Here is a 27,655-nt window from a genome sequence, read left to right as displayed (position 1 = left end):
TCGTTCTGTCTTTAATCCGATAAAAGAAACCCCAATAATATGGGGCATGCAAAAATTGAGATAAAACTCAGTTTTGCTCCTCTCCACGGAAATCTTTAGTAAAAGGCGAAAGATTTGTTCGTTCTGAAGAGAAACCAGAGCATGACCAAGATTCCACCTGTCGCCTGAGTGCCGTGCCAGCAGTCCTTATTCAGATCAAAGTGAGCGCCCAATTTGAAAGAAAGCAGATTTCTCACCTGTCTTCTCCTTGCTATAAGCATGGTTTGTACTGTATTCCATGTGCTCCCAGATCTTTCAAGCAAGTAGCATGGTCAAGAAAGTTCTGTTTGAAAAGAAACAAACATTTACTGTCATTTCTATGCAAATGAGCTTACATTAAAGCACACTCATTCTATCTTTAAACCGATAAAAGAAACCCCAAAAAGATGGGGCATGCAAAAATTGAGATAAAACTCGGTTTTGCTCCTCTCCACGGAAATCTTTAGTAAAAGGCGAAAGATTTGTTCGTTCTGAAGAGAAACCAGAGCATGACCAAGATTTTTATCTGAAAATATGTGTTCTCCCTGCAGTTGTTGTCCCCAGATGAGAGTTCCCTTGTGCTGCCTCAGTTGAATCTCCTTTACTTGACAGGGGGATGCTCGAGCAGCGACCCTCCCCAGCTCTAGCCCAACTCCTACTTACCTGCCAGGTGAGATACTATGATCATGAAGGTGCTTCTCCCAGGGCAAGGCTCACCCATTGCACTCTGGGTGTGCTGCTTCTGCGATTTCCCCAAATGTGGGAAACTTGACTGCATAATTTGTGTTTCCCCTGGTCGGCTCTCGTATAATTCAGATCTCTTTGTCTCAGGTCTCTCTCCAGCCTAGTTTGCTGTCTGTTTCTACTTCTCTTTTCTTGAGCCGCTCCCTTCTATGCCCTTGCGCACTATCCTGACTTCTCCCGTCTGCTTACTTCGTGCCTTCCAACGCACAATGCAAACTACAGGTAGTGCTGCAGGACCCACACCCTTTTACTTGCCTTACAGAGCGTCTCTGGAGCAGTTACAGTGCCCAGCTGCTGCAAGAAATCAGCTTGAATGCTTCAGGGGCTGGGGAATAGCCAACATGAGCCCCACACCGAAGGAGGGTGGAGGTGTGTAATGCGAACTAGGGGTCATCCAAGCGCCGCAAAAGGCCGCCATGCCCTGCACGCCCCTTGTCTCTTTTCATATGCAGACGAGGGTTGAAGCCAACTTTGACCCACTGTTTGGATGACATCACCATATGCAAATCCATCTGCTGCAGGCCTTCCCCCAGGAATGCTTGCACTAGTTGTTGCATTTGGTTTGTTGTTTGGGGGTGCTTCAGTATTAGGCAGCCTTCTGCCCTCCCATGTTCATCTGAAAATATGTGTTCTCCCTGCAGTTGTTGTCCCCAGATGAGAGTTCCCTTGTGCTGCCTCAGTTGAATCTCCTTTACTTGACAGAGATGTGCCTGAGCAGCGGCCCTCCCCAGCCCTATCCCAAATCATACTTATTTTGCATAGGCGATACCATGGTCATGAAGATTGTTCTCCCAGGGTGAGGTTCATTCATTGCATTCTGGGTATGCTGACCCCTGTGATTTCCCCAAATGTGGGAAACTCGACTGCATTATTTGTGGTAGTGGGGGACTGTGTTTGTGCTTTCCTCTGGTCAGCTCTGGTAAAAATCAGATTTCTTTATCTCAGATCTTCCTCTAGCCTTGTTCTTCTTTCGAGAGTTCCCTTGTGCTGCCTCAGTTGGATCTCTTTCACTTGACAAGGGGGTGCCCGAGCAGCGACCCTCCCCAGCTCTAGCCCAACTCCTACTTACCTGCCAGGTGAGATACTATGATCATGAAGGTGCTTCTCCCAGGGCAAGGCTCACCCATTGCACTCTAGTTGTGCTGCCCCTGTGATTTCCCCAAATGTGGGAAACTTGACTGCATAATTTGTGTTTCCCTTGGTCGGCTCTCGTATAATTCAGATCTCTTTGTCTCAGGTCTCTCTCCAGCCTAGTTTGCTGTCTGTTTCCACTTCTCTTTTCTTGAGCCGCTCCCTTCCATGCCCTTGCGCACTATCCTGACTTCTCCCGTCTGCTTACTTCGTGCCTTCCAACGCACAATGCAAACTACAGGTAGTGCTGCAGGGCCCACACCCTTTTACTTGCCTTACAGAGCAGCTCTGGAGCAGTTACAGTGCCCAGCTGCTGCAAGAAATCAGCTTGAATGCTTCAGGGGCTGGGGCATAGCCAACATGAGCCCCACACCGAAGGAGGGTGGAGGTGTGTAATGCGAACTAGGGGTCATCCAAGCGCCGCAAAAGGCCGCCATGCCCTGCACGCCCCTTTTCTCTTTTCATATGCAGACGAGGGTTGAAGCCAACTTTGACCCACTGCTTGGATGGCATCACCATATGCAAATCCATCTGCTGCAGGCCTTCCCCCAGGAATGCTTGCACTAGTTGTTGCATTTGGTTTGTTGTTTGGGGGTGCTTCAGTATTAGGCAGCCTTCTGCCCTCCCATGTTCATCTGAAAATATGTGTTCTCCCTGCAGTTGTTGTCCCCAGATGAGAGTTCCCTTGTGCTGCCTCAGTTGAATCTCCTTTACTTGACAGAGATGTGCCTGAGCAGCGGCCCTCCCCAGCCCTATCCCAAATCATACTTATTTTGCATAGGAGAGACCATGGTCTTGAAGATTGTTCTCCCAGGGTGAGGTTCATTCATTGCATTCTGGGTATGCTGACCCATGTGATTTCCCCAAATGTGGGAAACTCAACTGCATTATTTGTGGTAGTGGGGGACTGTGTTTGTGCTTTCCTCTGGTCAGCTCTAGTAAAAGTCAGATTTCTTTGTTTCAGTTCTTCCTCTAGCCTTGTTCTTCTTTCGAGAGTTCCCTTGTGCTGCCTCAGTGTGTATGGTTATTAATCAAAAGGTTGGTGGTTCAATCCCACTAAGGGACGTAATTGACCTTGTTATCAGATTTTGGTGATATTTAAGTAGACAAGTCAAAATTTCAAACCCCCTGTTATGGTGTAGGGTACCTGGCCTTCTCTGATGTAATCAGAGTTAGATTTGATTCAGTGATTTTATAAAAACAGCTAGGAAGCACAATTTAGCAGTGGGTTGCAGAGAAAAAGAAATATGCTGGCAAAAAAATCCAATTGAGTGATTAAACAGCTCTTCATTTTCTGGCTTTATTTTTATGCTAACAAATTTGTTCTCTGAAAAGTGTCCACAAAGCCAAGTCTCTGATTAACACCTTTGTAGGGATGGTTTTTCACCTATTACTAAATTAAACTTGCTTCATTGGAAAGGCAGCAAGATGCATCCTCATTTCAATGTCTACTGAAATAATACAGGTTGACACCAGGAAACATTAACGCCACTGCATCCTTGCTGCTTTCGCATGTGGAAGTCTGTTTAATGTGAAAACAAGGTGATATCTAATTAGCACACAGGTAAGGAATTAAGAAAATCTTTATTTAAGGGTGAAGGTGTTTCTCACAAAATCGTTGCCCCAATGCATCATTGAAATTCAAGCTGGAAAGATGATTTTAATATATCACTTGTACATTTTGTATTGCTCTTCTGGTGACAATGTAGTTTGTTTTTGTCAATTACCATTTTAATAATAGGGTAAAGAAAATTAAGTGGATTTTTGAAAGAAAACAATACTGTCAATATACTATTAAAACAAATTAAAATGGTAAAAGTTAGTGTACTTTAAGTAAAAATAAAAGAGCAAAAATATCAATCCCAGTTTTGGATTACTTTAATTAACAAAAAAAATGCATATAGCAGAGGATAGTTTCAATCTGCCTACCTCTGGGTTATGGGCCCAGCATTTTTCCATTGCAGTACTCTGCTGCACATGTAAGTGCAAGAGATCCTGAAGCACTCACTCATCATGGGAAAGTACCAATGTGTTTCTTCGTTGATTGATGGAAGAAACATCTTACAAAAACTCTCCAGATTATTGACTTTTTAAAGTTTTTCTAGGAAACGTTCTAGATGAATGCTTATTAGCCTTTGTCAGTACGTACGTTTGTAAAGTGTCTCTGTGGCGCAATCTGTTAGTGTGTTTGGTTATTAATCAAAGGGTTGGTGGTTCAATCCCACCCAGGGATGTAATTGACCTTGTTATCAGATTTTGGTGATCTTTAAGTAGACAAGTCAAAATTTCAAACCCCCTTCTTATGGTGTAGGGTACCTGGCCTACTCTGATGTAATCAGAGTTAGATTTGAATCAGTGATTTTATAAAAAAAAACAGCTAGGAAGCACAATTTAGCAGTGGGTTGCAGAGAAAAAGAAATATGCTGGCAGAAAAATCCAATTGAGTGATTAAACAGCTCTTCATTTTCTGGCTTTATTTTTATGCTAACAAATTTGTTCTCTGAAAAGTGTCCACAAAGCTAAGTCTCTGATTAACACCTTTGTAGGGATGGTTTTTCACCTATTACTAAATTAAACTTGCTTCATTGGAAAGGCAGCAAGATGCATCCTCATTTCAATGTCTACTGAAATAATACAGGTTGACACCAGGAAACATTAACGCCACTGCATCCTTGCTGCTTTCGCATGTGGAAGTCTGTTTAATGTGAAAACAAGGTGATATCTAATTAGCACACAGGTAAGGAATTAAGAAAATCTTTATTTAAGGGTGAAGATGTTTCTCACAAAATCGTTGCCCCAATGCATCATTGAAATTCAAGCTGGAAAGATGATTTTAATATATCACTTGTACATTTTGTATTGCTCTTCTGGTGACAATGTAGTTTGTTTTTGTCAATTACCATTTTAATAATCGGGTAAAGAAAATTAATTGGATTTTTGAAAGAAAACAATACTGTCAATATACTATTAAAACAAATTAAAATGGTAAAAGTTATTGTACTTTAAGTAAAAATAAAAGAGCAAAAATATCAATCCCAGTTTTGGATTACTTTAATTAACAAAAAAAAAATGCATATAGCAGAGGATAGTTTCAATCTGCCTACCTCTGGGTTATGGACCCAGCATGCTTCCATTACAGTACTCTGCTGCACATGTAAGTGCAAGAGGTCCTGAAGCACTCACTTATCATGGGAAAGTACCAATGTGTTTCTTCATTGGTTGATGGAAGAAACATCTTACAAAAACTCTCCACATTATTGACTTTTTAAAATGTTTCTAGGAAACGTTCTAGATGAATGCTTATTAGCCTTTGTCAGTATGTACTTTTGCAAAGTGTCGCTGTGGCGCAATCAGTTAGTGTGTATGGTTATTAACCAAAAGGTTGGTGGTTCAATCCCACCCAGGGACGTAATTGACCTTGTTATCAGATTTTGGTGATCTTTAAGTAGACAAGTCAAAATTTCAAACCCCCTGTTATGGTGTAGGGTACCTGGCCTTCTCTGATGTAATCAGAGTTATATTTGATTCAGTGATTTTATAAAAACAGCTAGGAAGCACAATTTAGCAGTGGGTTGCAGAGAAAAAGAAATATGCTGGCAAAAAAATCCAATTGAGTGATTAAACAGCTCTTCATTTTCTGGCTTTATTTTTATGCTAACAAATTTGTTCTCTGAAAAGTGTCCACAAAGCCAAGTCTCTGATTAACACCTTTGTAGGGATGGTTTTTCACCTATTACTAAATTAAACTTGCTTCATTGGAAAGGCAGCAAGATGCATCCTCATTTCAATGTCTACTGAAATAATACAGGTTGACACCAGGAAACATTAACGCCACTGCATCCTTGCTGCTTTCGCATGTGGAAGTCTGTTTAATGTGAAAACAAGGTGATATCTAATTAGCACACAGGTAAGGAATTAAGAAAATCTTTATTTAAGGGTGAAGGTGTTTCTCACAAAATCGTTGCCCCAATGCATCATTGAAATTCAAGCTGGAAAGATGATTTTAATATATCACTTGTACATTTTGTATTGCTCTTCTGGTGACAATGTAGTTTGTTTTTGTCAATTACCATTTTAATAATAGGGTAAAGAAAATTAAGTGGATTTTTGAAAGAAAACAATACTGTCAATATACTATTAAAACAAATTAAAATGGTAAAAGTTATTGTACTTTAAGTAAAAATAAAAGAGCAAAAATATCAATCCCAGTTTTGGATTACTTTAATTAACAAAAAAAAATGCATATAGCAGAGGATAGTTTCAATCTGCCTACCTCTGGGTTATGGGCCCAGCATTTTTCCATTGCAGTACTCTGCTGCACATGTAAGTGCAAGAGATCCTGAAGCACTCACTCATCATGGGAAAGTACCAATGTGTTTCTTCGTTGGTTGATGGAAGAAACATCTTACAAAAACTCTCCAGATTATTGACTTTTTAAAGTTTTTCTAGGAAACGTTCTAGATGAATGCTTATTAGCCTTTGTCAGTATGTACGTTTGTAAAGTGTCTCTGTGGCGCAATCTGTTAGTGTGTTTGGTTATTAATCAAAGGGTTGGTGGTTCAATCCCACCCAGGGATGTAATTGACCTTGTTATCAGATTTTGGTGATCTTTAAGTAGACAAGTCAAAATTTCAAACCCCCTTCTTATGGTGTAGGGTACCTGGCCTACTCTGATGTAATCAGAGTTAGATTTGAATCAGTGATTTTATAAAAAAAACAACTAGGAAGCACAATTTAGCAGTGGGTTGCAGAGAAAAAGAAATATGCTGGCAGAAAAATCCAATTGAGTGATTAAACAGCTCTTCATTTTCTGGCTTTATTTTTATGCTAACGAATTTGTTCTCTGAAAAGTGTCCACAAAGCCAAGTATCTGATTAACATATTTGTAGGGATGGTTTTTCACCTATTACTAAATTAAACTTGCTTCATTGGAAAGGCAGCAAGATGCATCCTCATTTCAATATCTACTGAAATAATACAGGTTGACACCCGGAAACATTAACGCCACTGCATCCTTGCTGCTTTCTCATGTGGAAGTCTGTTTAATGTGAAAACAAGGTGATATCTAATTAGCACACAGGTAAGGAATTAAGAAAATCTTTATTTAAGGGTGAAGATGTTTCTCACAAAATCGTTGCCCCAATGCATCATTGAAATTCAAGCTGGAAAGATGATTTTAATATATCACTTGTACATTTTGTATTGCTCTTCTGGTGACACTGTAGTTTGTTTTTGTCAATTACCATTTTAATAATCGGGTAAAGAAAATTAATTGGATTTTTGAAAGAAAACAATACTGTCAATATACTATTAAAACAAATTAAAATGGTAAAAGTTATTGTACTTTAAGTAAAAAAAAAAGCTAAAATATCAATCCCAGTTTTGGATTATTTTAATGAACAAAAAAAAAATGCATATAGCAAAGGATAGTTTCAATCTGCCTACCTCTGGGTTATGGGCCCAGCATGCTTCCATTGCAGTACTCTGCTGCACATGTAAGTGCAAGAGATCCTGAAGCACTCACTCATCATGCGAAAGTAACAATGTGTTTCTTCATTGGTTGCTGGAAGAAACATCTTACAAAAACTCTCCAGATTATTGACTTTTTAAAGTTTTTCTAGGAAACGTTCTAGATGAATGCTTATTAGTCTTTGTCAGTATGTACTTTTCGCAAAGTGTCTCTGTGGCGCGATCGGTTAGTGTGTTCAGCTATTAATCAAAAGGTTGGTGGTTCAATCCCATCCAGGGACGTAATTGACCTTGTGATCAGATTTTGGTAATATTTAAGTAGACAAGTCAAAATTGCAAACCCCCTCTTATGGTGTAGGGTACCTGGCCTTCTCTGATGTAATCAGAGTTAGATTTGATTAAGTGATTTTATAAAAAAAACAGCTAGGAAGCACAATTTAGCAGTGGGTTGCAGAGAAAAAGAAAAATGCTGGCAGAAAAATCCAATTGAGTGATTAAACAGCTCTTCATTTTCTGGCTTTATTTTTATGATAACAAATTTGTTCTCTGAAAAGTGTCCACAAAGCCAAGTATCTGATTAACATCTTTGTAGGGATGGTTTTTCACCTATTACTAAATTAAACTTGCTTCATTGGAAAGGCAGCAAGATGCATCCTCATTTCAATATCTACGGAAATAATACAGGTTGACACCAGGAAACATTAACGCCACTGCATCTTTGCTGTTTTCTCATGTGGAAGTCTGTTTAATGTGAAAACAAGGTGATATCTAATTAGCACACAGGTAAGGAATTAAGAACATCTTTATTTAAGGGTGAAGATGTTTCTCACAAAATCGTTGCCCCAATGCATCATTGAAATTCAAGCTGGAAAGATGATTTTAATATATCACTTGTACATTTTGTATTGCTCTTCTGGTGACAATGTAGTTTGTTTTTGTCAATTACCATTTTAATAATCGGGTAAAGAAAATTAATTGGATTTTTGAAAGAAAACAATACTATTAAAACAAATTAAAATGGTAAAAGTTATTGTACTTTAAGTAAAAATAAAAGAGCAAAAATATCAATCCCAGTTTTGGATTACTTTAATTAACAAAAAAAATGCATATAGCAGAGGATAGTTTCAATCTGCCTACCTCTGGGTTATGGACCCAGCATGCTTCCATTACAGTACTCTGCTGCACATGTAAGTGCAAGAGATCCTGAAGCACTCACTCATCATGGGAAAGTACCAATGTGTTTCTTCATTGGTTGATGGAAGAAACATCTTACAAAAACTCTCCACATTATTGACTTTTTAAAATGTTTCTAGGAATCATTCTAGATGAATGCTTATTAGCCTTTGTCAGTAAGTACTTTTGCAAAGTGTCGCTGTGGCGCAATCAGTTAGTGTGTAAGGCTATTAACCAAAAGGTTGGTGGTTCAATCCCACCCAGGGACTTAATTGACCTTGTTATCAGATTTTGGTGATCTTTAAGTAGACAAGTCAAAATTTCAAACCCACTGTTATGGTGTAGGGTACCTGGCCTTCTCTGATGTTTAGATTTGATTCAGTGATTTTATAAAAACAGCTAGGAAGCACAATTTAGCAGTGGGTTGCAGAGAAAAAGAAATATGCTGGCAGAAAAATCCAATTGAGTGATTAAACAGCTCTTCATTTTCTGGCTTTATTTTTATACTAACAAATTTGTTCTCTGAAAAGTGTCCACAAAGCCAAGTCTCTGATTAACACCTTTGTAGGGATGGTTTTTCACCTATTACTAAATTAAACTTGCTTCATTGGAAAGGCAGCAAGATGCATCCTCATTTCAATGTCTACTGAAATAATACAGGTTGACACCAGGAAACATTAACGCCACTGCATCCTTGCTGCTTTCGCATGTGGAAGTCTGTTTAATGTGAAAACAAGGTGATATCTAATTAGCACACAGGTAAGGAATTAAGAAAATCTTTATTTAAGGGTGAAGATGTTTCTCACAAAATCGTTGCCCCAATGCATCATTGAAATTCAAGCTGGAAAGATGATTTTAATATATCACTTGTACATTTTGTATTGCTCTTCTGGTGACAATGTAGTTTGTTTTTGTCAATTACCATTTTAATAATCGGGTAAAGAAAATTAATTGGATTTTTGAAAGAAAACAATACTGTCAATATACTATTAAAACAAATTAAAATGGTAAAAGTTATTGTACTTTAAGTAAAAATAAAAGAGCAAAAATATCAATCCCAGTTTTGGATTACTTTAATTAACAAAAAAAAATGCATATAGCAGAGGATAGTTTCAATCTGCCTACCTCTGGGTTATGGACCCAGCATGCTTCCATTACAGTACTCTGTTGCACATGTAAGTGCAAGAGGTCCTGAAGCACTCACTTATCATGGGAAAGTACCAATGTGTTTCTTCATTGGTTGATGGAAGAAACATCTTACAAAAACTCTCCACATTATTGACTTTTTAAAATGTTTCTAGGAATCGTTCTAGATGAATGCTTATTAGCCTTTGTCAGTATGTTCTTTTGCAAAGTGTTGTTTTGGCGCAATCAGTTAGTGTGTAAGGCTATTAACCAAAAGGTTGGTGGTTCAATCCCACCCAGGGACTTAATTGACCTTGTTATCAGATTTTGGTGATCTTTAAGTAGACAAGTCAAAATTTCAAACCCCCTGTTATGGTGTAGGGTACCTGGCCTTCTCTAATGTAATCAGAGTTAGATTTGATTCAGTGATTTTATAAAAAGAGCTAGGAAGAACAATTTAGCAGTGGGTTGCAGAGAAAAAGAAATATGCTGGCAGAAAAATCCAATTGAGTGATTAAACAGCTCTTCATTTTCTGGCTTTATTTTTATACTAACAAATTTGTTCTCTGAAAAGTGTCCACAAAGACAAGTCTCTGATTAACACCTTTGTAGGGATGGTTTTTCACCTATTACTAAATTAAACTTGCTTCATTGGAAAGGCAGCAAGATGCATCTTCATTTCAATGTCTACTGAAATAATACAGGTTGACACCAGGAAACATTAACGCCACTGCATCCTTGCTGCTTTCGCATGTGGAAGTCTGTTTAATGTGAAAACAAGGTGATATCTAATTAGCACACAGGTAAGGAATTAAGAAAATCTTTATTTAAGGGTGAAGATGTTTCTCACAAAATCGTTGCCCCAATGCATCATTGAAATTCAAGCTGGAAAGATGATTTTAATATATCACTTGTACATTTTGTATTGCTCTTCTGGTGACAATGTAGTTTGTTTTTGTCAATTACCATTTTAATAATCGGGTAAAGAAAATTAAGTGGATTTTTGAAAGAAAACAATACTGTCAATGTACTATTAAAACAAATTAAAATGGTAAAAGTTATTGTACTTTAAGTAAAAATAAAAGAGCAAAAATATCAATCCCAGTTTTGGATTACTTTAATTAACAAAAAAAAATGCATATAGCAGAGGATAGTTTCAATTTGCCTACCTCTGGGTTATGGACCCAGCATGCTTCCATTACAGTACTCTGCTGCACATGTAAGTGCAAGAGGTCCTGAAGCACTCACTTATCATGGGAAAGTACCAATGTGTTTCTTCATTGGTTGATGGAAGAAACATCTTACAAAAACTCTCCACATTATTGACTTTTTAAAATGTTTCTAGGAATCGTTCTAGATGAATGCTTATTAGCCTTTGTCAGTATGTACTTTTGCTAAGTGTAGCTGTGGCGCAATCAGTTAGTGTGTAAGGCTATTAACCAAAAGGTTGGTTGTTCAATCCCACCCAGGGATTTAATTGACCTTGTTATCAGATTTTGGTGATCTTTAAGTAGACAAGTCAAAATTTCAAACCCCCTGTTATGGTGTAGGGTACCTGGCCTTCTCTGATGTAATCAGAGTTAGATTTGATTCAGTGATTTTATAAAAACAGCTAGGAAGCACAATTTGGCAGTGGGTTGCAGAGAAAAAGAAATATGCTGGCACAAAAATCCAATTGAGTGTTTAAACAGCTCTTCATTTTCTGGCTTTATTTTTATGCTAACTAATTTGTTCTCTGAAAAGTGTCCACAAAGCCAAGTATCTGATTAACATATTTGTAGGGATGGTTTTTCACCTATTACTAAATTAAACTTGCTTCATTGGAAAGGCAGCAAGATGTATCCTCATTTCAATATCTACTGAAATAATACAGGTTGACACCAGGAAACATTAACGCCACTGCATCCTTGCTGCTTTCTCATGTGGAAGTCTGTTTAATGTGAAAACAAGGTGATATCTAATTAGCACACAGGTAAGGAATTAAGAAAATCTTTATTTAAGGGTGAAGATGTTTCTCACAAAATCGTTGCCCCAATGCATCATTGAAATTCAAGCTGGAAAGATGATTTTAATATATCACTTGTACATTTTGTATTGCTCTTATGGTGACAATGTAGTTTGTTTTTGTCAATTACCATTTTAATAATAGGGTAAAGAAAATTAAGTGGATTTTTGAAAGAAAACAATACTGTCAATATACTATTAAAACAAATTAAAATGGTAAAAGTTATTGTACTTTAAGTAAAAATAAAAGCGAAAATATCAATCCCAGTTTTGGATTACTTTAATGAACAAAAAAAAAAATTCATATAGCAAAGGATAGTTTCAATCTGCCTACCTCTGGGTTATGGGCCCAGCATGCTTCCATTGCAGTACTCTGCTGCACATGTAAGTGCAAGAGATCCTGAAGCACTCACTCATCATGCGAAAGTACTAATGTGTTTCTTCATTGGTTGCTGGAAGAAACATCTTACAAAAACTCTCCAGATTATTGACTTTTTAAAGTTTTTCTAGGAAACGTTCTAGATGAATGCTTATTAGTCTTTGTCAGTATGTGCTTTTTGCAAAGTGTCGCTGTGGCGCAATCAGTTAGTGTGTATGGTTATTAACCAAAAGGTTGGTGGTTCAATCCCACCCAGGGACGTAATTGACCTTGTTATCAGATTTTGGTGATCTTTAAGTAGACAAGTCAAAATTTCAAACCCCCTGTTATGGTGTAGGGTACCTGGCCTTCTCTGATGTAATCAGAGTTAGATTTGATTCAGTGATTTTATAAAAACAGCTAGGAAGCACAATTTAGCAGTGGGTTGCAGAGAAAAAGAAATATGCTGGCAAAAAAATCCAATTGAGTGATTAAACAGCTCTTCATTTTCTGGCTTTATTTTTATGCTAACAAATTTGTTCTCTGAAAAGTGTCCACAAAGCCAAGTCTCTGATTAACACCTTTGTAGGGATGGTTTTTCACCTATTACTAAATTAAACTTGCTTCATTGGAAAGGCAGCAAGATGCATCCTCATTTCAATGTCTACTGAAATAATACAGGTTGACACCAGGAAACATTAACGCCACTGCATCCTTGCTGCTTTCGCATGTGGAAGTCTGTTTAATGTGAAAACAAGGTGATATCTAATTAGCACACAGGTAAGGAATTAAGAAAATCTTTATTTAAGGGTGAAGGTGTTTCTCACAAAATCGTTGCCCCAATGCATCATTGAAATTCAAGCTGGAAAGATGATTTTAATATATCACTTGTACATTTTGTATTGCTCTTCTGGTGACAATGTAGTTTGTTTTTGTCAATTACCATTTTAATAATAGGGTAAAGAAAATTAAGTGGATTTTTGAAAGAAAACAATACTGTCAATATACTATTAAAACAAATTAAAATGGTAAAAGTTATTGTACTTTAAGTAAAAATAAAAGCTAAAATATCAATCCCAGTTTTGGATTACTTTAATGAACAAAAAAAAAATGCATATAGCAAAGGATAGTTTCAATCTGCCTACCTCTGGGTTATGGGCCCAGCATGCTTCCATTGCAGTACTCTGCTGCACATGTAAGTGCAAGAGATCCTGAAGCACTCACTCATCATGCGAAAGTACTAATGTGTTTCTTCATTGGTTGCTGGTGAAACATCTTACAAAAACTCTCCAGATTATTGACTTTTTAAAGTTTTTCTAGGAAACGTTCTAGATGAATGCTTATTAGTCTTTGTCAGTATGTGCTTTTTGCAAAGTGTCTCTGTGGCGCAATCGGTTAGTGTGTTCAGCTATTTATCAAAAGGTCGGTGGTTCAATCCCACCCCGGGACGTAATTGACCTTGTGATCACATTTTGGTGATATTTAAGTAGACAAGTCAAAATTGCAAACCCCCTCTTATGGTATAGGGTACCTGGCCTTCTCTGATGTAATCAGAGTTAGATTTGATTAAGTGATTTTATAAAAAAACAGCTAGGAAGCACAATTTAGCAGTGGGTTGCAGAGAAAAAGAAAAATGCTGGCAGAAAAATCCAATTGAGTGATTAAACAGCTCTTCATTTTCTGGCTTTATTTTTATGATTACAAATTTGTTCTCTGAAAAGTGTCCACAAAGCCAAGTATCTGATTAACATCTTTGTAGGGATGGTTTTTCACCTATTACTAAATTAAACTTGCTTCATTGGAAAGGCAGCAAGATGCATCCTCATTTCAATATCTACGGAAATAATACAGGTTGACACCAGGAAACATTAACGCCACTGCATCTTTGCTGTTTTCTCATGTGGAAGTCTGTTTAATGTGAAAACAAGGTGATATCTAATTAGCACACAGGTAAGGAATTAAGAAAATCTTTATTTAAGGGTGAAGATGTTTCTCACAAAATCGTTGCCCCAATGCATCATTGAAATTCAAGCTGGAAAGATGATTTTAATATATCACTTGTACATTTTGTATTGCTCTTCTGGTGACAATGTAGTTTGTTTTTGTCAATTACCATTTTAATAATCGGGTAAAGAAAATTAATTGGATTTTTGAAAGAAAACAATACTGTCAATATACTATTAAAACAAATTAAAATGGTAAAAGTTATTGTACTTTAAGTAAAAATAAAAGAGCAAAAATATCAATCCCAGTTTTGGATTACTTTAATTAACAAAAAAAAATGCATATAGCAGAGGATAGTTTCAATATGCCTACCTCTGGGTTATGGACCCAGCATGCTTCCATTACAGTACTCTGCTGCACATGTAAGTGCAAAAGATCCTGAAGCACTCACTCATCATGGGAAAGTACCAATGTGTTTCTTCATTGGTTGATGGAAGAAACATCTTACAAAAACTCTCCACATTATTGACTTTTTAAAATGTTTCTAGGAATCGTTCTAGATGAATGCTTATTAGCCTTTGTCAGTATGTACTTTTGCAAAGTGTCGCTGTGGCGCAATCAGTTAGTGTGTAAGGCTATTAACCAAAAGGTTGGTGGTTCAATCCCACCCAGGGACTTAATTGACCTTGTTATCAGATTTTGGTGATCTTTAAGTAGACAAGTCAAAATTTCAAACCCCCTGTTATGGTGTAGGGTACCTGGCCTTCTCTGATGTAATCAGAGTTAGATTTGATTCAGTGATTTTATAAAAACAGCTAGGAAGCACAATTTAGCAGTGGGTTGCAGAGAAAAAGAAATATGCTGGCAGAAAAATCCAATTGAGTGATTAAACAGCTCTTCATTTTCTGGCTTTATTTTTATGCTAACAAATTTGTGCTCTGAAAAGTGTCCACAAAGCCAAGTATCTGATTAACACCTTTGTAGGGATGGTTTTTCACCTATTATTAAATTAAACTTGCTTCATTGGAAAGGCAGCAAGTGATGTCATCCAAGCATTGGGTCAAAGTTGGCTTCAAACCTCGTCTGCTTATGAAAAGAGAAAAGGGGTATGCAGGGCATGGCGGCCTTTTGCGGTGCTTGGATGACCCCTAGTTCGCATTAAATAATGCAGTCGAGTTTCCCACATTTGGGGAAATCACAGAGGTCAGCATACCCAGAATGCAATGAATGAACCGCACCCTGGGAGAACAGTCTTCATGACCATGGTATCTCCTATGCAAAATAAGTATGATTTGGGATAGGGCTGGGGAGGGCCGCTGCTCAGGCACATCTCTGTCAAGTAAAGGAGATTCAACTGAGGCAGCACAAGGGAACTCTCATCTGGGGACAACAACTGCAGGGAGAACACATATTTTCAGATGAACATGGGAGGGCAGAAGGCTGCCTAATACTGAAGCACCCCCAAACAACAAACCAAATGCAACAACTAGTGCAAGCATTCCTGGGGGAAGGCCTGCAGCAGATGGATTTGCATATGGCGATGTCATCCAAGCAGTGGGTCAAAGTTGGCTTCAACCCTCGTCTGCATATGAAAAGAGAAAAGGGGTGTGCAGGGCATGGCGGCCTTTTGCGGCACTTGGATGACCCCTAGTTCGCATTAAACACCTCCACCCTCCGTCGGTGTGGGGCTCATGTTGGCTATGCCCCAGCCCCTGAAGGATTCAAGCTGATTTCTTGCAGCAGCTGGGCACTGTAACAGCTCCAGAGCTGCTCTGTAAGGCAAGTAAAAGGGTGTGGGCCCTGCAGCAATACCTGTAGTTCGCATTGTGCGAGACCCCTAGTTCGCATTAAACACCCCCACCCTCCTTCGGTGTGGGGCTCATGTTGGCCATGCCCCAGCCCCTGAAGCATTCACGCTGATTTCTTGCAGCAGCTGGGCACTGTAACAGCTCAAGAGCTGCTCTGTAAGGCAAGTAAAAGGGTGTGGGCCCTGCAGCACTACCTGTAGTTTGCATTGTGCATTGGAAGGCACAAAGTAAGCAGACGGGAGGAGAAGTCAGGATAGTGCACAAGGGTATAGACGGGAGGGGCTCAAGAAAAAAGAAGTGGAAACAGACAGCAAACTAGGCTTCCAATGCACAATGCAAACTACAGGTAGTGCTGCAGGGCCCACACCCTTTTACTTGCCTTACAGAGCAGCTCTGGAGCTGTTTAATCACTCAATTGGATTTTTCTGCCAGCATAATTTTTCTCTTACGTCCTAGAGGATGCTGGGGATTCCGTAAGGACCATGGGGGATAGACGGGCTCCGCAGGAGACATGGGCACTTTAAGAAAGACTTTAGATCTGGGTGTGCACTGGCTCCTCCCTCTATGCCCCTCCTCCAGACCTCAGTTTACTACTGTGCCCAGAGGAGACTGGGTGCTTTTCAGGGAGCTCTCCTGAGTTTCCTGACAGAAAGTATATTTGTTAGATTTTTTTATTTTCAGGGAGCCTGCTGGCAACAGACTCCCTGCATCGAGGGGCGGAGGGGAGAGATGCACACCTACTTCTGTGAGTTGATAGGCTCTGCTTCTTAGGCTACTGTACAGCATTAGCTCCAGAGGGATCGGTACGCAGGTCTCACCCTCGCCGTCCGTCCCAGAGCCGCACCGCCGTCCCCCTCGCAGAGCCGGAAGATAGAAGCCGGGTGAGTATGAGAAGAAAAGAAGACTTCAGAGGCGGCGGAAGACTTCATGATCTTCACTGAGGTAACGCACAGCAGTAAAGCTGTGCTCCATTGCTCCAATACACCTCACACACGGCAGTCAGTGTAAGGGTGAAGGGCGCAGGGGGGACGCCCTGGGCAGCAATATAGACCTCTCTTTGGCAAAATAAATATATATGCAGCTAGGCACTGTATATATATATATAAGAGCCCCCGCCATTTTTTTACTATATTTGAGCGGGACAGAAGCCCGTCGCTGAGGGGGTGGGGCTTCTCCCTCAGCACTCACCAGCGCCATTTTCTCCACAGCACCGCTGAGGGGAAGCTCCACGGACTCTCCCCTGCTTATACCACGGTAGAAAGAGGGTCTTAAAGAAGAGGGGGGCACATAATTAGGCGCATATATATATGGAAATACAGCGCTACTGGGTAAACATAAAATTATTGTGTTTTTTTCCTGGGTCATATAGCGCTGGGGTGTGTGCTGGCATACTCTCTCTCTCTGTCTCTCCAAAGGGCCTTGTTGGGGAACTGTCCTCAGATAAGAGGATTCCCTGAGCGTATGGTGTGTCGGTACACGTGTGTCGACATGTCTGAGGTAGAAGGCTCTCCTAGAGAGGAGCAGGAGCAAATTAATGTGGTGTCTCCATCGACAACGCCGACACCTGACTGGATGGATATGTGGAATGTTTTAAGTGCTAATGTAAACTTATTACACAAGAGATTAGACAAAGCTGAAGCTAGGGAACAGTCAGGGAGTCAACCCATGCCTGTCCCTATGTCGCAGGGACCTTCGGGGTCTCAAAAGCGCCCACTATCCCAAATAGTTGACACAGATACCGACACAGATTCTGACTCCAGTGTCGACTACGATGATGCAAAGTTACAGCCAAAATTGGCTAAATGTATTCGATATATGATTATTGCAATAAAAGATGTTTTGCACATCACAGAGTCCCCTGTCCCTGACACGAGGGTACACATGTATAAGGGAAAGAAACCTGAGATAACCTTTCCCTCCTCACATGAGTTGAACGAATTATGTGAAAAAGCTTGGGAATCTCCAGACAAAAAGCTGCAGATTCCCAAAAGGATTCTTATGGCGTATCCTTTCCCGCCAATGGACAGGATACGGTGGGAATCCTCCCCTAGGGTGGATAAAGCATTGACACGCTTATCCAAAAAGGTAGCGCTGCCATCCCAGGATACGGCTACCATCAGGGACCCTGCTGACCGCAAGCAGGAGGTTACCCTAAAGTCCATTTACACACATTCTGGTACCTTACTCAGACCGGCAATTGCGTCGGCCGGGGTTGTAGCGCGGTGGCAGCATGGACAGATACCTTATCAGCAGAGATTGAGACCCTAGATAAGGATGCTATGTTATTGACCATAGGGCATATAAAAGATGCTGTCCTATATATGAGAGATGCTCAAAGTGACATTAGTCTACTGGGTTCTAGAATAAACGCTATGTCGATTTCTGCTAGACGAGTCCTATGGACCCGGCAATGGACAGGTGATGCCGACTCAAAAAGGCATATGGAGGTTTTACCTTACAGGGGTGAGGAATTGTTTGGGGAAGGTCTCTCGGACCTAGTCTCCACAGCTACAGCTGGTAAATCAAATTTTTTGCCTTATATTCCCTCACAGCCTAAGAAAGCACCACATTATCAAATACAGTCCTTTCGATCACAGAGAAACAAGAAAGTACGAGGTGCGTCCTTTCTTGCCAGAGGTAAGGGCAGAGGGAAGAAGCTGCACAACACAGCTAGTTCCCAGGAACAGAAGTCCTCCCCGGCCTCTACAAAATCCACCGCATGACGCTGGGGCTCCGCTAAAGGAGTCCGCCCAGTTGGGGGCACGTCTTCGAGTTTTCAGCCACATCTGGGTTCATTCGCAGGTGGATCCCTAGGCAATAGAAATTGTTTCTCAGGGTTACAAGCTGAAATTCGAAGAGGTGCCTCCTCGCCGGTTTTTCAAATCGGCCCTACCATCTTCTCCCCAGGAAAGGGAGATAGTGTTAAATGCAATTCACAAATTGTATCTTCAACATATGCAGATGAGGGTTCCAGCCAACTTTGGCCCACTGCTTGGATGACATCACCGTATGCAAATCCGTCTTCTGCAGACCTTCTCCCAGGAATGCTTGTACTAGTTGTTGCATTTGGTTTGTTGTTTGGGCGTGCTTCAGTATTAGGCAGCCTTCTGCCCTCCCATGTTCATCTGAAAATATGTGTTCTCCCGGCAGTTGTTGTCCCCAGATGAGAGTTCCCTTGTGCTGCCTCAGTTGAATCTCCTTTACTTGACAGAGATGTGCCTGAGCAGCGGCCCTCCCCAGCCCTATCTCAAATCATACTTATTTTGCATAGGAGATACCATGGTCATAAAGATTGTTCTCCCAGGGTGAGGTTCATTCATTGCATTCTGGGTATGCTGACCCCTGTGATTTCCCCAAATGTGGGAAACTCAACTGCATTATTTGTGGTAGTGGGGGACTGTGTTTGTGTTTTCCTCTGGTCAGCTCTGGTAAAAGTCAGATTTCTTTGTCTCAGATCTTCCTCTAGCCTTGTTCTTCTTTCGAGAGTTCCATTGTGCTGCCTCAGTTTGACCTCCTTCACTTGACAGGGGGGTACCCGAGCAGCGACCCTCCCCAGCTCTAGCCCAACTCCTACATACCTGCCAGGTGAGATACTATGATCATGAAGGTGCTTCTCCCAGGGCAAGGCGCACCCATTGCACTCTGGGTGTGCTGCTCCTGCGATTTCCCCAAATGTGGGAAACTTGACTGCATAATTTGTGTTTCCCCTGGTCGGCTCTCGTATAATTCAGATCTCTTTGTCTCAGGTCTCTCTCCAGCCTAGTTTGCTGTCTGTTTCCACTTCTGTTTTCTTGAGCCGCTCCCTTCTATGCCCTTGCGCACTATCCTGACTTCTCCCGTCTGCTTACTTTGTGCCTTCCAACGCACAATGCGAACTACAGGTAGTGCTGCAGGGCCCACACCCTTTTACTTGCCGTACAGAGCAGCTCTGGAGCTGTTACAGTGCCCAGCTGCTGCAAGAAATCAGCTTGAATGCTTCAGGGGCTGGGGCATAGCCAACATGAGCCCCACACCGAAGGAGGGTGGAGGTATTTAATGCGAACTAGGGGTCATCCAAGCACCGCAAAAGGCCGCCATGCCCTGCATAACCCTTTTCTCTTTTCATATGCAGATGAGGGTTCCAGCCAACTTTGGCCCACTGCTTGGATGACATCACCGTATGCAAATCCGTCTTCTGCAGACCTTCTCCCAGGAATGCTTTTACTAGTTGTTACATTTGGTTTGTTGTTTGGGGGTGCTTCAGTATTAGGCAGCCTTCTGCCCTCCCATGTTCATCTGAAAATATGTGTTTTCCCTGCAGTTGTTGTCCCCAGATGAGAGTTCCCTTGTGCTGCCTCAGTTGAATCTCCTTTACTTGACAGAGATGTGCCTGAGCAGCGGCCCTCCCCAGCCCTATCCCAAATCATACTTATTTTGCATAGAAGTTTCCATGGTCATGAAGATTGTTCTCCCAGGGTGAGGTTCATTCATTGCATTCTGGGTATGCTGACCCCTGTGATTTCCCCAAATGTGGGAAACTCGACTGCATTAATTGTGGTAGTGGGGGACTGTGTTTGTGCTTTCCTCTGGTCAGCTCTGGTAAAAGACAGATTTCTTTGTCTCAGATCTTCCTCTAGCCTTGTTCTTTTTTCGAGAGTTTCCTTGTGCTGCCTCAGTTGGATCTCCTTCACTTGACAGGGGGGTGCCCGAGCAGCGACCCTCCCCATCTCTAGCCCAACTCCTACTTACCTGCCAGGTGAGATACTATGATCAGGAAGGTGCTTCTCCCAGGGCAAGGCTCACCCATTGCACTCTGGGTGTGCTGCTCCTACGATTTCCCCAAATGTGGGACACTTGACTGCATAATTTGTGTTTCCTCTAGTCGGCTACTCGTATAATTCAGATCTCTTTGTCTCAGGTCTCTCTCCAGCCTAGTTTGCTGTCTGTTTCCACTTCTCTTTTCTTGAGCCGCTGCCTTCTATGCCCTTGTGCACTCTCCTGACTTCTCCTGTCTGCTTACTTTGTGCCTTCCAACGCACAATGCAAACTACAGGTAGTGCTGCAGGGCCCACACCCTTTTACTTGCCTTTCAGAGCAGCTCTGGAGCTGTTACAGTGCCCAGCTGCTGCAAGAAATCAGCTTGAATGCTTCAGGGGCTGGGGCATAGCCAACATGAGCCCCACACCGACGGAGGGTGGAGGTGTTTAATGCGAACTAAGGGTCATCCAAGCGCCGCAAAAGGCCGCCATGCCCTGCATACCCCTTTTCTCTTTTCATATGCAGATGAGGGTTCCAGCCAACTTTGGCCCACTGCTTGGATGACATCACCGTATGCAAATCCGTCTTCTGCAGACCTTCCCCCAGGAATGCTTGTACTAGTTGTTGCATTTGGTTTGTTGTTTGGGGTGCTTCAGTATTAGGCAGCCTTCAGCTCTCCCATGTTCATCTGAAAATATGTGTTCTCCCTGCAGTTGTTGTCCCCAGATGAGAGTTCCCTTGTGCTGCCTCAGTTGAATCTCCTTTACTTGAAAGAGATGTGCCTGAGCAGCGGCCCTCCCCAGCCCTATCCCAAATCATACTTATTTTGCATAGGAGATACCATGGTCATGAAGATTGTTCTCCCAGGGTGAGGTTCATTCATTGCATTCTGGGTATGCTGACCCCTGTGATTTCCCCAAATGTGGGAAACTCGACTGCATTATTTGTGGTAGTGGGGGACTGTGTTTGTGCTTTCCTCTGGTCAGCTCTGGTAAAAGTCAGATTTCTTTGTCTCAGATCTTCCTCTAGCCTTGTTCTTTTTTTGAGAGTTTCCTTGTGCTGCCTCAGTTGGATCTCCTTCACTTGACAGGGGGGTGCCCGAGCAGCGACCCTCCCCAGCTCAAGCCCAACTCCTACTTACCTGCCAAGTGAGATACTATGATCAGGAAGGTGCTTCTACCAGGGCAAGGCTCACCCATTGCACTCTGGGTGTGCTGCTCCTACGATTTCCCCAAATGTGGGACACTTGACTGCATAATTTGTGTTTCCTCTGGTCGGCTACTCGTATAATTCAGATCTCTTTGTCTCAGGTCTCTCTCCAGCCTAGTTTGCTGTCTGTTTCCACTTCTCTTTTCTTGAGCCCCTGCCTTCTATGCCCTTGTGCACTCTCCTGACTTCTCCTGTCTGCTTACTTTGTGCCTTCCAACGCACAATGCAAACTACAGGTAGTGCTGCAGGGCCAACACCCTTTTACTTGCCTTACAGAGCAGCTCTGGAGCTGTTACAGTGCCCAGCTGCTGCAAGAAATCAGCTTGAATGCTTCAGGGGCTGGGGCATAGCCAACATGAGCAGCAAGATGCAGCACTGGACTATTAGTAATGTACTGTTGTATGCTGAGCACCACAATGCAGCACAAGACAATGAGCAGTGATACTGAGCACTGATGAGGATACTACTGAGAACTGACACTGAGCAGGAGAGACACACTACTAGTATTACTGAGCAGCAATAAGTAACCACTGATACTGGGCACTGATATTGGGATTTCCACTGAGAGAACATAGCCACGTCCTCTCCGCTCTCTCTTCAATGCACGAGTAAAAATGGCGGCAACGCGCAGCTCTTTATATGGAATCCGAATCTCGCGAGAATCTGACAGCGGGATGATGACATTTTCCCTTGTTCAGGTTTTCATAGTCAGGCGGGAACAACCGAGCCTGCCACGGACCAGTGTAAACCACGTGGAGTTCGTCGGGAATTCGGTTCTCGGAGAACCGAACCCGCTCCTCTATATATACTATATTACTATGTTACTGTAGTATACAGAACACCACAATGCAATGAGCAGTGATAGTGAGCACTGATGAGGATACTAGAACTGACACTGAGCAGCAAGATGCAGCACTGGACTATTAGTAATGTACTGTAGTATGCTGAGCACCACAATGCAGCACAAGACAATGAGCAGTGATACTGAGCACTGATGAGGATACTACTGAGAACTGACACTGAGCAGGAGAGACACACTACTAGTATTACTGAGCAGCAATAAGTAACCACTGATACTGAGCACTGATATTGAGATTTCCACTGAGAGAACATAGCCACGTCCTCTCCGCTCTCTCTTCAATGCACGAGTAAAAATGGCAGCAACGCGCAGCTCTTTATATGGAATCCGAATCTCGCAAGAATCCGACAGCGGGATGATGACATTTTCCCTTGTTCAGGTTTTCCGAGTCAGGCGGGAACAACCGAGCCTGCCTCGGACCAGTGTAAACCACGTGGAGTTCGTGGGGAATTCGGTTCTCGGAGAACCGAACCCGCTCCTCTCTACCTTATACCCATCAATTTTTTTATTTTCAATCTAAGCCCCTGCAGTTTTCTGTAAGCATCTGCTTCGCTATGATGATCAACAAGTCACAAGGGCAAACACTCAGGGCTTGAGGCGTAGATCTTAGGACCAGCTGCTACAAGCATGGCAGAGGTGTCACTATCACTGGTGACACCCAGAAAGGTAGCGAGGGAGATTGTAATGCAGTGCGCGCAGATAAACAGCGCAATGGTAAAAAGGAGGCATGGTTTCATAGGTAGGGGCGTGGCCTGGTGGCCTGAATCTACATTTTGTTGCTCCGGGTGTCCCGGGGGTTGGGGGCTGCACCCGGGGACTAGTGTGTGAGCTGTGCTGGCTCCTGCACAGTGACAGGGCATGGCCACCCAGCATGACGCCTCCCTTCTTGACCATGCTGTAATTGCAGTCGCACTGCAGTTCAGCGTGATCATAAAAAATGGTGTAGGCTCCTGCTGGTGCAGGCTGTAGAGAAAAGCTGCTGTGACCACGCCCCCTGTGTCTCCTCCGTTGCAGACCCCATTTTGAAGCCTTGCCCCCGGACTAAGAGAAAAGTATGCCCTTGCGCACTATCCTGACTTCTCCTCCCGTCTGCTTAATTTGTGCCTTCCAACGCACAATGCGAACAACAGGTGGTGCTGCAGGGCCCACACCCTTTTACTTGCCTTACAGAACAGCTCTGGAGCTGTTACAGTGCCCAGCTGCTGCAAGAAATCAGCTTGAATGCTTCAGGGGATGGGGCATGGCCAACATGAGCCCCACACCAAAGGAGGGTGGGGGTGTTTAATGCGAACTAGGGGTCATCCAAGCACTGCAAAAGGCCGCCATGCCCTGCATGCCCCTTTTCTCTTTTCATATGCAGATGAGGGTTCCAGTCAACTTTGGCCCACTGCTTGGATAACATCACCGTATGCAAATCCGTCTGCTGCAGACCTTCCCCAAGGAGTGCTTGTACTAGTTGTTGCATATGGTTTGATATTTGATGGTGCTTCAGTATTAGGCAGCCTTCCGCCCTCCCATGTTCATCTGAAAAGATGTGGTCTCCCTGCAGTTGTTGTCCCCAGATGAGAGTTCCCTTGTGCTGCCTCAGTTGAATCTCCTTTACTTGACAGAGATGTGCCTGAGCAGCGGCCCTCACCAGCCCTATCCCAAATCATACTTATTTTGCATAGGAGATACCATGGTCATGAAGATTGTTCTCCCAGGGTGAGGTTCATTCATTGCATTCTGGGTATGCTGACCCCTGTGATTTTCCCAAATGTGGGAAACTCGACTGCATTATTTGTGGTAGTGGGGGACTGTGTTTGTGCTTTCCTCTGGTAAAAGTCAGATTTCTTTGTCTCAGATCTTCCTCTAGCCTTGTTCTTCTTTCGAGAGTTCCCTTGTGCTGCCTCAGTTGGATCTCTTTCACTTGACAGGGGGGTGCCCGAACAGCGACCCTCCCCAGCTCTAGCCCAACTCCTACTTACCTGCCAGGTGAGATACTATGATCATGAAGGTGCTTCTCCCAGGGCAAGGCTCACCCATTGCACTCTGGGTGTGCTGCCCCTGCGATTTCCCCAAATGTGGGAAACTTGACTGCATAATTTGTGTTTCCCCTGGTCGGCTCTCGTATAATTCAGATCTCTTTGTCTCAGGTCTCTCTCCAGCCTAGTTTGCTGTCTGTTTCCACTTCTCTTTTCTTCAACCGCTCCCTTCTATACCCTTGTGCACTATCCTGACTTCTCCTCCCGTCTGCTTACTTTGTGCCTTCCAATGCACAATGCAAACTACAGGTAGTGCTGCAGGGCCCACACCCTTTTACTTGCCTTACAGAGCAGCTCTGGAGCTGTTACAGTGCCCAGCTGCTGCAAGAAATCAGCTTGAATGCTTCAGGGGATGGGGCATGGCCAACATGAGCCCCACACCAAAGGAGGGTGGAGGTGTTTAATGCGAACTAGGGGTCATCCAAGCACCACAAAAGGCCGCCATGCCCTGCACGCCCCTTTTCTCTTTTCATATGCAGATGAGGGTTGAAGCCAACTTTGACCCACTGCTTGGATGACATCACCGTATGCAAATCCGTCTTCTGCAGAACTTCCCCCAGGAATGCTTGCACTAGTTGTTGCATTTGGTTTGTTGTTTGGGGGTGCTTCAGTATTAGGCAGCCTTCTGCCCTCCCATGTTCATCTGAAAATATGTGTTCTCCCTGCAGTTGTTGTCCCCAGATGAGAGTTCCCTTGTGCTGCCTCAGTTGAATCTCCTTTACTTGACAGAGATGTGCATGAGCAGCGGCCCTCCCCAGCCCTATTCCAAATCATACTTATTTTGCATAGGAGATACCATGGTCATGAAGATTGTTCTCCCAGGGTGAGGTTCATTCATTGCATTTTGGGTATGCTGACCCCTGTGATTTCCCCAAATGTGGGAAACTTGACTGCATTATTTGTGGTAGTGGGGGACTGTGTTTGTGCTTTCCTCTGGTCAGCTCTGGTAAAAGTCAGATTTCTTTGTCTCAGATTTTCCTCTAGCCTTGTTCTTCTTTCGAGAGTTCCATTGTGCTGCCTCAGTTGGATCTCCTTCACTTGACAGGGGGGTACCCGAGCAGCGACCCTCCCCAGCTCTAGCCCAACTCCTACTTACCTGCCAGGTGAGATACTATGATCATGAAGGTGCTTCTCCCAGGGCAAGGCTCACCCATTGCACTCTGGGTGTGCTGCCCCTGCGATTTCCCCAAATGTGGGAAACTTGACTGCATAATTTGTGTTTCCCCTGGTCGGCTCTCGTATAATTCAGATCTATTTGTCTCAGGTCTCTCTCCAGCCTAGTTTGCTGTCTGTTTCCACTTCTCTTTTCTTCAGCCGCTCCCTTCTATACCCTTGTGCACTATCCTGACTTCTCCTCCCGTCTGCTTACTTTGTGCCTTCCAATGCACAATGCAAACTACAGGTAGTGCTGCAGGGCCCACACCCTTTTACTTGCCTTACAGAGCAGCTCTGGAGCTGTTACAGTGCCCAGCTGCTGCAAGAAATCAGCTTGAATGCTTCAGGGGATGGGGCATGGCCAACATGAGCCCCACACCAAAGGAGGGGGGAGGTGTTTAATGCGAACTAGGGGTCATCCAAGCACTGCAAAAGGCCGCCATGCCCTGCATGCCCCTTTTCTCTTTTCATATGCAGATGAGGGTTCCAGTCAACTTTGGCCCACTGCTTGGATAACATCACCGTATGCAAATCCGTCTGCTGCAGACCTTCCCCCAGGAGTGCTTGTACTAGTTGTTGCATATGGTTTGATATTTGATGGTGCTTCAGTATTAGGCAGCCTTCCGCCCTCCCATGTTCATCTGAAAAGATGTGGTCTCCCTGCAGTTGTTGTCCCCAGATGAGAGTTCACTTGTGCTGCCTCAGTTGAATCTCCTTTACTTGACAGAGATGTGCCTGAGCAGCTGCCCTCACCAGCCCTATCCCAAATCATACTTATTTTGCATAGGAGATACCATGGTCATGAAGATTGTTCTCCCAGGGTGAGGTTCATTCATTGCATTCTGGGTATGCTGACCCCTGTGATTTTCCCAAATGTGGGAAACTCGACTGCATTATTTGTGGTAGTGGGGGACTGTGTTTGTGCTTTCCTCTGGTCAGCTCTGGTAAAAGTCAGATTTCTTTGTCTCAGATCTTCCTCTAGCCTTGTTCTTCTTTCGAGAGTTCCCTTGTGCTGCCTCAGTTGGATCTCTTTCACTTGACAGGGGGGTGCCCGAACAGCGACCCTCCCCAGCTCTAGCCCAACTCCTACTTACCTGCCAGGTGAGATACTATGATCATGAAGGTGCTTCTCCCAGGGCAAGGCTCACCCATTGCACTCTGGGTGTGCTGCCCCTGCGATTTCCCCAAATGTGGGAAACTTGACTGCATAATTTGTGTTTCCCCTGGTCGGCTCTCGTATAATTCAGATCTCTTTGTCTCAGGTCTCTCTCCAGCCTAGTTTGCTGTCTGTTTCCACTTCTCTTTTCTTCAACCGCTCCCTTCTATACCCTTGTGCACTATCCTGACTTCTCCTCCCGTCTGCTTACTTTGTGCCTTCCAATGCACAATGCAAACTACAGGTAGTGCTGCAGGGCCCACACCCTTTTACTTGCCTTACAGAGCAGCTCTGGAGCTGTTACAGTGCCCAGCTGCTGCAAGAAATCAGCTTGAATGCTTCAGGGGATGGGGCATGGCCAACATGAGCCCCACACCAAAGGAGGGTGGAGGTGTTTAATGCGAACTAGGGGTCATCCAAGCACCGCAAAAGGCCGCCATGCCCTGCACGCCCCTTTTCTCTTTTCAAATGCAGATGAGGGTTGAAGCCAACTTTGACCCACTGCTTGGATGACATCACCGTATGCAAATCCGTCTTCTGCAGAACTTCCCCCAGGAATGCTTGCACTAGTTGTTGCATTTGGTTTGTTGTTTGGGGGTGCTTCAGTATTAGGCAGCCTTCTGCCCTCCCATGTTCATCTGAAAATATGTGTTCTCCCTGCAGTTGTTGTCCCCAGATGAGAGTTCCCTTGTGCTGCCTCAGTTGAATCTCCTTTACTTGACAGAGATGTGCATGAGCAGC

At 43.1% G+C, this 27,655-nt stretch overlaps 18 non-coding genes and 1 pseudogene across 18 annotated transcripts; 16 read left to right on the top strand and 3 right to left on the bottom strand.

Annotated features, from left to right (window-relative positions):
* Positions 1-27: 27 nt before the first annotated feature.
* LOC135006884 (U5 spliceosomal RNA) lies at positions 28-143 on the bottom strand. Its single transcript, XR_010206950.1, has one exon. It is a non-coding gene; the product is annotated as a U5 spliceosomal RNA (small nuclear RNA).
* Positions 144-413: 270 nt separating this feature from the next.
* Positions 414-529, bottom strand: LOC135006889 (U5 spliceosomal RNA). The gene has a single exon (XR_010206955.1). It is a non-coding gene; the product is annotated as a U5 spliceosomal RNA (small nuclear RNA).
* A 144-nt stretch (positions 530-673) lies between these two features.
* LOC135007311 (U1 spliceosomal RNA) lies at positions 674-836 on the top strand. Its single transcript, XR_010207354.1, has one exon. It is a non-coding gene; the product is annotated as a U1 spliceosomal RNA (small nuclear RNA).
* A 671-nt stretch (positions 837-1,507) lies between these two features.
* LOC135007057 (U1 spliceosomal RNA) lies at positions 1,508-1,671 on the top strand. The gene has a single exon (XR_010207114.1). It is a non-coding gene; the product is annotated as a U1 spliceosomal RNA (small nuclear RNA).
* Positions 1,672-1,823: 152 nt separating this feature from the next.
* LOC135007461 (U1 spliceosomal RNA) lies at positions 1,824-1,986 on the top strand. The gene has a single exon (XR_010207449.1). It is a non-coding gene; the product is annotated as a U1 spliceosomal RNA (small nuclear RNA).
* Positions 1,987-2,657: 671 nt separating this feature from the next.
* Positions 2,658-2,821, top strand: LOC135007088 (U1 spliceosomal RNA). The gene has a single exon (XR_010207144.1). It is a non-coding gene; the product is annotated as a U1 spliceosomal RNA (small nuclear RNA).
* A 12,255-nt stretch (positions 2,822-15,076) lies between these two features.
* Positions 15,077-15,255, bottom strand: LOC135006867 (U1 spliceosomal RNA; annotated as a pseudogene).
* Positions 15,256-19,028: 3,773 nt separating this feature from the next.
* Positions 19,029-19,192, top strand: LOC135007037 (U1 spliceosomal RNA). The gene has a single exon (XR_010207094.1). It is a non-coding gene; the product is annotated as a U1 spliceosomal RNA (small nuclear RNA).
* Positions 19,193-19,344: 152 nt separating this feature from the next.
* Positions 19,345-19,507, top strand: LOC135007358 (U1 spliceosomal RNA). Its single transcript, XR_010207394.1, has one exon. It is a non-coding gene; the product is annotated as a U1 spliceosomal RNA (small nuclear RNA).
* A 671-nt stretch (positions 19,508-20,178) lies between these two features.
* LOC135007172 (U1 spliceosomal RNA) lies at positions 20,179-20,342 on the top strand. The gene has a single exon (XR_010207224.1). It is a non-coding gene; the product is annotated as a U1 spliceosomal RNA (small nuclear RNA).
* A 152-nt stretch (positions 20,343-20,494) lies between these two features.
* LOC135007366 (U1 spliceosomal RNA) lies at positions 20,495-20,658 on the top strand. Its single transcript, XR_010207401.1, has one exon. It is a non-coding gene; the product is annotated as a U1 spliceosomal RNA (small nuclear RNA).
* A 670-nt stretch (positions 20,659-21,328) lies between these two features.
* LOC135007148 (U1 spliceosomal RNA) lies at positions 21,329-21,492 on the top strand. The gene has a single exon (XR_010207201.1). It is a non-coding gene; the product is annotated as a U1 spliceosomal RNA (small nuclear RNA).
* A 152-nt stretch (positions 21,493-21,644) lies between these two features.
* Positions 21,645-21,808, top strand: LOC135007452 (U1 spliceosomal RNA). The gene has a single exon (XR_010207441.1). It is a non-coding gene; the product is annotated as a U1 spliceosomal RNA (small nuclear RNA).
* A 2,424-nt stretch (positions 21,809-24,232) lies between these two features.
* Positions 24,233-24,396, top strand: LOC135007423 (U1 spliceosomal RNA). Its single transcript, XR_010207425.1, has one exon. It is a non-coding gene; the product is annotated as a U1 spliceosomal RNA (small nuclear RNA).
* A 142-nt stretch (positions 24,397-24,538) lies between these two features.
* LOC135007217 (U1 spliceosomal RNA) lies at positions 24,539-24,701 on the top strand. The gene has a single exon (XR_010207269.1). It is a non-coding gene; the product is annotated as a U1 spliceosomal RNA (small nuclear RNA).
* Positions 24,702-25,375: 674 nt separating this feature from the next.
* LOC135007023 (U1 spliceosomal RNA) lies at positions 25,376-25,539 on the top strand. Its single transcript, XR_010207081.1, has one exon. It is a non-coding gene; the product is annotated as a U1 spliceosomal RNA (small nuclear RNA).
* Positions 25,540-25,691: 152 nt separating this feature from the next.
* LOC135007242 (U1 spliceosomal RNA) lies at positions 25,692-25,854 on the top strand. The gene has a single exon (XR_010207293.1). It is a non-coding gene; the product is annotated as a U1 spliceosomal RNA (small nuclear RNA).
* A 674-nt stretch (positions 25,855-26,528) lies between these two features.
* On the top strand, positions 26,529-26,692 carry LOC135007411 (U1 spliceosomal RNA). The gene has a single exon (XR_010207414.1). It is a non-coding gene; the product is annotated as a U1 spliceosomal RNA (small nuclear RNA).
* A 152-nt stretch (positions 26,693-26,844) lies between these two features.
* LOC135007215 (U1 spliceosomal RNA) lies at positions 26,845-27,007 on the top strand. Its single transcript, XR_010207267.1, has one exon. It is a non-coding gene; the product is annotated as a U1 spliceosomal RNA (small nuclear RNA).
* The last annotated feature ends 648 nt before the right edge of the window (positions 27,008-27,655 follow it).

The sequence above is a fragment of the Pseudophryne corroboree genome, unplaced genomic scaffold (assembly GCF_028390025.1).
Source record: "Pseudophryne corroboree isolate aPseCor3 unplaced genomic scaffold, aPseCor3.hap2 scaffold_218, whole genome shotgun sequence".
In the NCBI taxonomy this organism is placed as follows: Eukaryota; Metazoa; Chordata; class Amphibia; order Anura; family Myobatrachidae; genus Pseudophryne; species Pseudophryne corroboree.
Note: the sequence above shows the minus strand (reverse complement) of the source record. Positions and strands in the feature narration are given on the sequence as shown.